Raw genomic sequence first — 10,293 nt, forward strand, 5'->3', positions numbered from 1 at the left:
TAGGTCATGGGCCCTGTGGGTGGTCCTGACCCCCTCAAACAGCAAGTCCCTTAATATCTTCAAAACAGTTGAGATCCCCACCCTTAAACCATATATATTCTTGTTTCTTGTGTCAAGGGGCATCACACGGTATGTAGGTCAAGGGCCCCGGGGTGGTCATGACCCCCCTCGAACAGGAAGTGCACGAATATCTCGAAAACGGTTGAGATCCCCACCCCTTAACCATATATATTCTTGATCCTTAAAGGGCATCAAAAGGTATGTAGGTAATGGGCCAGCCTCAGGGTTAAATTTAATTTTTCAAAACTGTAATGCACATCTATTGAACAGTCCCTATCATATCCCAAGATATGATGTGTCTATCCATTAAATCATAAAAGGAGTTCTAGGATCTATGTTTTTTTGAAGTGATAAACATTAATTTTCTGCTACTTGTTGACTCCCTGGATGAAATTTAACTTTTTAAAACCTTATTGCACATCTATAGGACAGCCTCAATTATATCCTAAGAGATAACGTAGCTACTCCAAAAGTTGTAAGAGGAGTTCTGGGAACCATACTTTTTTTGCAAAAATACGACTTTTTTTGTTGCCCACTGATCCCCTTAATAAAAAAAACAATTCTGGAACCTGATCACACTTCAATATGACACCCCCAATCATATTCTAGAAGATCATTTGGCTACTGATAAAAAAAAATGACGTTTTTAAAACCAGTTTTTTTTGGTTAAAAATGTCATTTTTAAGCCATTAAATGACCCCCAGGACAAAATTGAAAATTCCGAAACCTTATTGCGCATCTATAGGATACCCTAAAACATATTCCAAGAGATGATTTGTCTACTGTTGAAAATGTAGGAGGAGTTCGAGGAAGAAGGTGTTTGTGTCATTTTTTACCAATTATTTGACCCCCAGGACTAACAGAGAATTTTTAAAACCTTTTTACAAAACAACATGATACCCCAAATCAAACTCCAAGAGTTGAGTTTGCTGGTTTGTAAGATGTAAGAGCATTTTGAGAAAGTAAAACGTGACAGACGGACGGATGGACGGAACAGCGTAACAACAATGTACCCGAACTTTCTTTAGAAAGTGCGGGTATAATAAACTTATTAACATATATTTTGGAAATATGTTTTTGTTGTTGATAATTTGATTAATGATGGACGGAACTTACTTGTTGATAGACACAGACAGAAAATATCTCAAACGAAGGTTTTATACATAAAATTTAAATACTAGTGATAAAAACAAATGTGAAATATTTAAAGATAATTTAAGAAGTAGCAGAGAAGATTTTAATTCTGAGTTACTATCTTTCTAAAATACGACATAAATTTTAAATTTGCATTAATTTTTTATATTTGAATAACAGTACCACATTATGACATTTTGCCTTAAACTATTTAATCGTCATTAAAAACTGGTGTCCAGTAAACAAGGTTTTAAACCAGGCTTTTTTTTTCATTTATGTATAAAACAGAGAGATTGCATAAGCCAATAATTCTATTACCGTTTACTTCATTATAAACTTCTCTGATCTCTTGCACACTCGAGGGAAAGACATCAGATATGTTTTGATTGGTGCGGGATGACTGTTGTGAGCGCACCCTCTGAGGTGGAAGAATATGGGTGGTCTGGTGTGATTGTAAATAATTATTACTAAATAAATAGCTGTAACAGATTAAAGACTATCATGGCATGCTCTGAATCGACACTCTAAACTCTAATAACAAACCATATAACGCAATTCAAACAATTTTGCAGATGTTTGTCTATTTTCTTATGAAGTTCTAGCTTTGGTGACTTGATCAGTATTTTCTAGAGCATACTGATGGCAATTTAGGCGCGAAGTGCAAAAAAGGAAAACAAAGGGATTTATACATAAACCTCAGGGGCCCGTTTCTCAAAAAGGCCTACGTCCAGGCGTAAGCTTAGTCCGGACTAAATCAAGGACTAAACCTCAAAACCAGACTAAGTTGCGTTTCACAAAAAGGCGGAAACTTAGTCGGGACTACATTAGGGTTTAAATATACGCCTGCTAATAGGTAGGCGTAAGTCCTTAGTCTGTGCACAAAATTGGCGAGTGTTTTGTTTCTAAGGCAAAATAAACAGAGAATTTTAACTTTAGGTTTGTTTTTCGTGTTATTAACGAAAACATTCACATTTGTTAAAATATTTGTACATGTACATATGTACGTATAACTAAAAAAATACCTATTGTTCGATAACTGTTCCTATTTCTAAATAAATTAAGATTAAATCAATTTGATAAATAATGAGTTTAACTTATTAAACGTATGTAATATACATTACTACTCGTTAATGAAATTTACCTACTAAAGTATGAAGAATTAAAGATGGATATACCCCGATAAATGATATAACAACAATAATTAAAAAGATTCTATAATTCTAAATTAAACATGTATTTCCCAACAAGATAGATGTATATTATATAAGTACGAGTAGATTATTGATTTTTAAATTAATACTCAGTAAGCATAGACTCGAATTTAATGTTTCTTATCAAATTATAACATATCAAACAAAATATTGAAATACTCCTCAAAACGTTTACAGTTGTAATTTGTCCTTGTGTGTGGTTGTATGTTCCTTACCTATGTTATTTACAATTTTTGTAAGCGTATGCATTCTCATTTCTTACAATACTCCTATTATCTTTACAAAACCGTATGAAAGCTACCTGATATTTTGAATGTTTATGAACTCGCATTTAGATACAATTAATTTTTTTATGTTGAAATATTTAAAAATATGTTTTAGAATGCAGAGTGTGTATAAAATTTTAGATCTATTGTCAAGCGTTTGTTAAGAACCTTGAAGATTCTTAAATTTCACATGCACGCCTCCTTGAATTTTCGGAAATTAAATTCATTTATCTTATAAATGCTAGGTTTAAGTGATCAATTGCCTTGATATTGAACATCGATTTAATTCTTTAAAAATAGGTATGGCTTACTATCAATGATCTTCGTGCATATGCATATGTGTTGTTTATTTGTACTCATTTAATTGAACTGATCTTTAATTAGTGTACTTGAATTCATATTAGTTTTGTTTCATCATATTTAAGATGTATGTATATCAAGGGAATTTTTTTTATATTTCGAAGTTGTCGACTTGCGATACAAAAGACGTTATTTTAGCAGTTTTACAATAGTGTGTATTATTTACACAATTAACTAGCTTGCATTTGTCATTTTTATTATATAAACAATTGTAAACACCCCCACCCCAATAACCCAAAGCAGATAGGGGGGGGGGGAAGTAATACTCAAATGTACTTGTTAAAACCGCAAAGATGCAAAATGTATTAATCCGGAGGGGATTTTTAAGGTGCCTTTTCCATTAAACTTTTATAAACCTTTTATTTATAAAACTGTTTCAAATAGGTTAGGGGTTCTTAGATGACTGCTTTTATATCTATATTTTAGTCAAGATATTGTATACAGGGTTATTTTCGTCCCATGTAATTTCCGCCCTTCTACACTTGCAAACATTTTCGCTCTGTCGTGAATTCGCCCTGTCACAGTTGTTACTCAAGTTACTTAATATTACGTATACATTGAAAATGGACAAGTCTTAAATTCACCCATTGACAACGAGGGTGAAATGGTTGAAAATTAAATGGAGCCGAATAATTCTCTGCATACGGTATACAATGTATATTACTTTTAATCCCCCCCCCCGAAAAAAAACCCAAGACAAAACAACTTAAACCAAAAACAGGAAAGGAAGTTAGAGAGACCCCGGCCTCAAATGTTGATAATTCCTGTGTTGTTATTTGTTGACAATATATTTCAAAACTATTATCATTTGAATCGCAGAAAATCAAGAATCGTTTCCATGTCATTGTCTACATTCTTTCAATGTTGGAAAAGAGGATGGAACTTTTCTTCCTTCTGTAGACATGGATAAGGTTCATGTATATGTGATTTACATAGTAGATTTTTTCGATTTCAGTTGGTTGCTGTTTAACTCATGGTCAGATTATTTTATATAAATGATTCAGTGATATGATAAAAAAGAATCGAGCCTTATCCCTGAAGCATACTTATCATTCGGCAGACGTATGCGGGCATGTATATAATGTACCCTGCCCCTGCATTCTATAAATATTTGAATTTTACACGAATATTGGAATTAATTTCGTTCAATTAATATGTACGAGTGTGCCTCAATATCGTCTACAATGCATTAAATTGTCATATATTTGGTTTCTGAAACCTCTTAAATCTGCCTCTTTCATATCAACAGTTTCTCTAAAATTTCATTATGTTAAGAAGTGTGTAGGCATTTGTTCTACTTTCATTAATATACACTGTTATGAACAACCTGAACTATGCCCATTCAGTGGTATAGTACAAAATGTATAACGTGTACTTTCGAGAACATGAACTAAGAATTGGAAAATTGATCCACCACATATAATCATAGCCCCAAAGCAAAACAAAATACGATATGCGCATGCTTAGTACTCAGCGGAGAAACCTAAGTTCTTTGACATTTAAACCCTAACTTACGCCTTTTTGTGAAACGCAACTTAGACCCGACTAAATATTGGCGTAACTTTGTTAGTCAGACTAACTTAGGCCCAAATTTACGCCTTTTTGAGAAACGGGCCCCAGGGGGCCCGTTTCTCAAAAAGGCCTACGTCCAGGCGTAAGCCTAGTCCGGACTAAATCAGGGACTAAACCTCAAAACCAGACTAAATTGCGTTTCACAAAAAGGCAGAAACTTAGTCTGTGCACAAAACTGCCGAGTGTTTTGATTCTACGGCAAAATATACAGAGAATTTTATTATTTGGTTTGTTTTATGTGTTATTAAAGAAAACATTCACATTTATTTAAATATTTGCACATGTACATATAACTTTAAAAAATACCTATTGTTCGATAACTGTTCCTATTTCTAAATAAATTAAGATTAAATCAATTTGATAAATAATGAGTTTAACTTATTAAACGTATGTAATATACATTACTACTCGTAATGAAATTTACCTAATGTGTGAAGAATGAGAATACCCCGATAAACGATATAAACACAATATTTAAAAAGATGCTTAATTTCTAAATTAAACATGTATTCCCAACAAGATAGATGTATATAAGTACGAATAGATTATTGATTTTTTAAATTGATACTCAGTAAGTATGAACTAGAATTTAATGTTTCTAATCAAATTTGAACCTGTGAAACGAAACTGATTTCAAAATTATGAATAGGAGCATCTCAAAACGTTTACATTTGTATTTTGTCCTTGTGTGTGGTTGTTTGTTCTTTACCTATACATGTATTACTGAAAACTTTACAACACGTATGCATTCTCATTTTCATTTTTGACTCCTAGTATATTTACAAGACCGTATGAAAGCTATATGTATTTTGGAATGTTTATGAACTCGCATTTAGATATAATCAATTTTTGTTTGTTAAAATATTACTTAAAAATATGTTTTAGAAGCGTGCAGATTGTGCATCAATTTTAGATTTATTGACAAGCGTTTGTCAAGGTTCTTGAAGATTCTAAAATTTCACATGCACACCTCCTTGAATTTTTGGAAAACAAATTCATGAATCTTATTAATTCTAGGATGAAATGATCAATTGCGTTCATATTTAACACCGATCGTAATTCTTTTAAAATATGTATGGTTTACATATACTATCAATGATCTTCGTGCATATGCATATATGTTGTTTATTTGTACTCATTTAACTTTATTGATCTTAAATTACTTGAATTCATGATAGTTTTGTTTCATCATATTTAAGATGTATGCATATCAAGGGATGTTTTTTTTTTATTTCGAAGTTGTCGACTTGCAATACAAAAGCGTTGTTTTAGCAGATTTACAACAGAGTGCATTATTTACCAATTTGACTAGCTTGCATTTGTCATACTTAATAGATAACCAATTATTGTATACACCCCACCCCAATAACCTAAAGCAGAAAGGGAAAAAAGTAAAACTCAAACGCACTTGTTCAAACTGCAAAGATGCAAAATGTCTTATCGGGGGGGGGGGGGGGGGTTGGATGCATTTTCCATTAAACTTTTAAAAACCTTTTATTTATAAAACTTTCTTTTATATTTTTATTTTAATCAAGATACTGTATACAGGGTTATTTTCGTCCCGTGTAATTTCCGCCCTTCTACACTTGCAAATAGTTTCGATATGTCGCGAATTCGCCCAGTCACAGTTGTTACTTAAGTTATTTCATATTATAGAGATTGAAAATCAACAAGTCTTAAATTCGCCCGCTGAAAACGAGGGTGAAATGATTGAAAATTAAACGGGGGCGAATTGTTCCCTGTATATAGTATATATAAATTTAACATCCCCCCCCCCCCGAAAAAACCCAAAACAAAACAATCAATCTCAATCGATTAAACCAAAAACAGAAAAGGGAGTTGGGGAGATCCCGGCCTCAAATGTTGATAATTCCTGTCTTGTTAATTGTTGACAATATCTTTCAAAACTATTATCATTTGAATTGCAGAAAATCAAGACTCGTTTCTATGTCATTGTCTACATTCTTTAAATATCGGAACAGAGAATGGAACTTTTCTTCCTTCTGTAGACGTGGACAAGGTTCATGTCATGTTATTTATACAGTAGATATTTTCGATATCAGTTGGTTGCTGTTAAACTCATAGTCATTTTATTTTCTATAAATACTATAGTGAATTGATAAAAAAGAATCAAGCTTTATCCCAGCATTTGAAAGTGTTAAAATATCTATATGAAGCATACTTATCATTAAATCTGCAGACGTATGCGGGCATATCTACTGTACTCTGTCCCTGTATTCTATAAATATTTGAAGTTTACACGAACATTGGAGTTAATTGCTACGTATTGTTTCGTTCAATTAATATGTACGATTGTGCCTCAATCATCTACATTGCATTTAATTGTCATACATTTGGTTTTTCTGAAACCTCTTATATAATATGCCGCTTTCATATCAACTGTTTTTCTCTATAGTTTCATTATGTTAAGAAGTGTATAAGCATTTGTTCTACTTTCATTAATATAAAATGTTATGAACAACTTGAACTTTGCACATTCAGTGGTAAAGTATAACATGCGTACTTTCAAGTACATTCACTATGAGTTGGAAAATTGATCCACCACATATAATCATAGCCTCAAAGCAAAACAAAATACGATATGCGCATGCTTAGTACTCAGCGGAGATGTCTAAGTATTCGAACATCTAAACCCTAAATTACGCCTCTTTCAGAAACGCAACTTAGACCCGACTAAATATTGGCGTAACTTTGTTAGTCGGACTAACTTAGGCCCAAATGTACGCCTTTTTGAGAAACGGGCCCCAGAAAACCAAGATCGTTTCCAAGTCATTGTCTACATTTTTTCAACATTTTACCAGAGGATGGAACTTTTCTTCCTTTCGTAGACATGGGCAAGGTCCATGTACATGTTATCTACACAGTACATATTTTCGATATCAGTTGGTTGCTGCTTAAATCATGGTCATATTATTTTCAGTACATATTTTCAAATTCAGTCTGTTGCTGCTTAACTCTTGGTCATATTATTTTCTATAAATAATTTAGTGAATTGATAAAAAAGAATAAAGCCTAATTCCAGCATCCGAAAGTGTCTATGTATCTATATGAAGCATGATAATCATTCTGCAGACGTATGCTGGCATATCTACAGTACTCTGCCCCTGTATTCTATAAATATTTGAATTTTACACAAATATTGGAGTTAATTTCTATACATAGTTTCGTTCAATTAATATGTACAATTGTGCCTCAATATCATCTACAATACATTCAATTGCTATATGTTTGGTTTATGCAAACCCTTAAGTCTGCCTCTTTCATATCAACTGTATTTCTCTAAAATTTCATTATGTGAAGAAGTGTTTAGACATTTCTTCTACTGTAATATATATATATATATATATATATATATATATATATATATATATATATATATATATATATATATATATATATATATATATATATATATCAGGCTTGGGGTAATGCTAAATGTAATGGTAATGCATTGCAATGCATTACATGTTTTCAAAGTAATGCTAGTAATGTGTAATGCCACAAATTTAGCATTACAAGTAATGGTAATGTAACGCATTACTTTCCAAAATCTAGTGTAATGCTGGCATTACATGGCATTACTTTGCATTACTATGCTTTTTTATGCATGCTCATGTTCATAAAATTGTGATTAATTGAATAACTTAAATTGTATTTGATTAAAAATTGTTTTCAAGAAGAAAAATAATTCTTGAGATAAAAATATTAAGTTGTATGATTTTTTTAATCACACAACTAAATAGTTTTTAAAATTAAAATTAAAAATCCATTCTTAAATTGTCAATATAACTGCATATAACAACAAAATTTCATAACATTTTAAGAGTGTTGTTATTAAGCATATTATATCATTAGAAACATTTAATCCAATTAGTTGTGCATTTAATAAATTCTTTACTTTGAAGAATGTGTCAACAACACACAATGCCCCAAGGATAATCTAAGTATCAAAACAATCTATTGTTTTAAGAGGTGCTTAACACCCCAATCCTCCACCCTTCTCAGGGCTGTGTTCCATTAGAATAGAGAACATATAGTTGCATACACCATTAAAAGCAAATAAAATTACACTTAAGAGAATGCAGTGTCCAACCATGATCTCTATAAGCTTAAAACTTACTTCTAGTATTATAACCCATTTGAAAATAATTTCTCTCTCTCTCTCTCTCTCTCTCTCTCTCTCTCTCTCTCTCTCTCTCTCAATATCTGTGTTTTATATAAGTACAATAGTTTGGACTGATAGAAAATAAAAGATTCATGTATTTTTTCTATTATTGCCATAACACTTATATCTTAGATTTTCAAACCCGACATTATGCAGTTAAAAGATGAACCCTTGACACTTTGATGATCATAAAGCGCAACAGCAAACTTGTATATTAAGTCTTTAAATTCGAACGTGATAGTGAACAGAACATGCACCTATAAATACGTTTAATCATGTTTTAGATATGAAACGTTTTCCCAAAAAAAATTCAGCTTTTTAATCACTTTTTAAAAACTTATTGATTTTTCACAAAGTAATGGTAATGGTAATGCATTACGTTACTCATGTAATGGTAATGTAATGCATTACTTCAAAAAAATTAAGTAATGGTAATGGTAATTTAATGCCCAAATTCATGAAGTAATGGTAATGTAATGCATTACTTTACAATGTAATTCGCCCCAAGCCTGATATATATATAAATATATATATATATATATATATATATATATATATATATATATATATATATATATATATATATATATATATATATATATACACACACTGATATGAACAACTTGAACCATGCTCATTCAGTGGTATAGTATAACATGTGTACTTTCGAGTACATGTACTATGAATTGGAAAATTGATCCACCACATATAATCATAGGCTCAAAGCAAAACAAAATAGGATATGCGCATGCTTAGGTGGCAGGGGACAGTTTTTTTGATACCATTCATTGTAGCCAAGGGATGCATGTCTTCGGAACTCTGTAACTAGAATTTCCTCAGTTCCCATTCAGCACAAATACCTTTAATTCACTCTTTATAAGGCCAATCACCATTTTCTGAAGAAAATTATTAGTCAAAACCTGTAAAATTCTCTGTATACTGGTTTTTATGAGATTTTGACCCTTTCATATTTTGCTAATTTTTCATGATTTTCCAGCTTTTTAGACCTCCCCCAGCTAATTCCCTGCAGAGGGTTGACCTTCCGTACCGCGTGCATGTTGCACTATCACATGTCAGAAACTTACCGGTGTATAGTTTACAATGTCCCATCCACCTACTTTTCGTGTTATTCTACCTCCCGTCTCTAACTTGCTATTTCACTGTGTAAAGTCAGTACAGCAGTCATAGCCGCAGGTTTCGCATTTTACTTCTGATTCTCATGTACCTAACATAAGGGGCCTACATATTGCATATCAATTTCAACAACAGACACCCCTCTAACTAATGATAATCATTAAAAATCATTTCATGAATTTTAGCAACACTCATAAGCCTTCAAGTACAGCAACTCTCAATTTTTCAAAAATATTGATGGGTACTTTATTCGAAACTGTCCCTTGCTACCTTAGTACTCAGCGGAGAAGTCTAAGTTCTTCGACATTTAAACCCTTAAGCCTCTTTAACTGCAACTTAAGCCTCTTTCAGAAACGCAACTTAGACCCGA

General features: G+C 32.0%; 1 protein-coding gene across 2 annotated transcripts in view; it reads left to right on the top strand.

Annotated features, from left to right (window-relative positions):
• LOC117692417 (A disintegrin and metalloproteinase with thrombospondin motifs adt-1-like) overlaps positions 1 to 10,293 on the top strand; it is a 46,034-nt gene that overhangs the window by 16,766 nt on the left and 18,975 nt on the right. The gene's annotated exons all lie outside the window — the stretch shown is intronic.

This window comes from Magallana gigas, chromosome 5 (genome assembly GCF_963853765.1).
Source record: "Magallana gigas chromosome 5, xbMagGiga1.1, whole genome shotgun sequence".
Classification (NCBI taxonomy): Eukaryota; Metazoa; Mollusca; class Bivalvia; order Ostreida; family Ostreidae; genus Magallana; species Magallana gigas.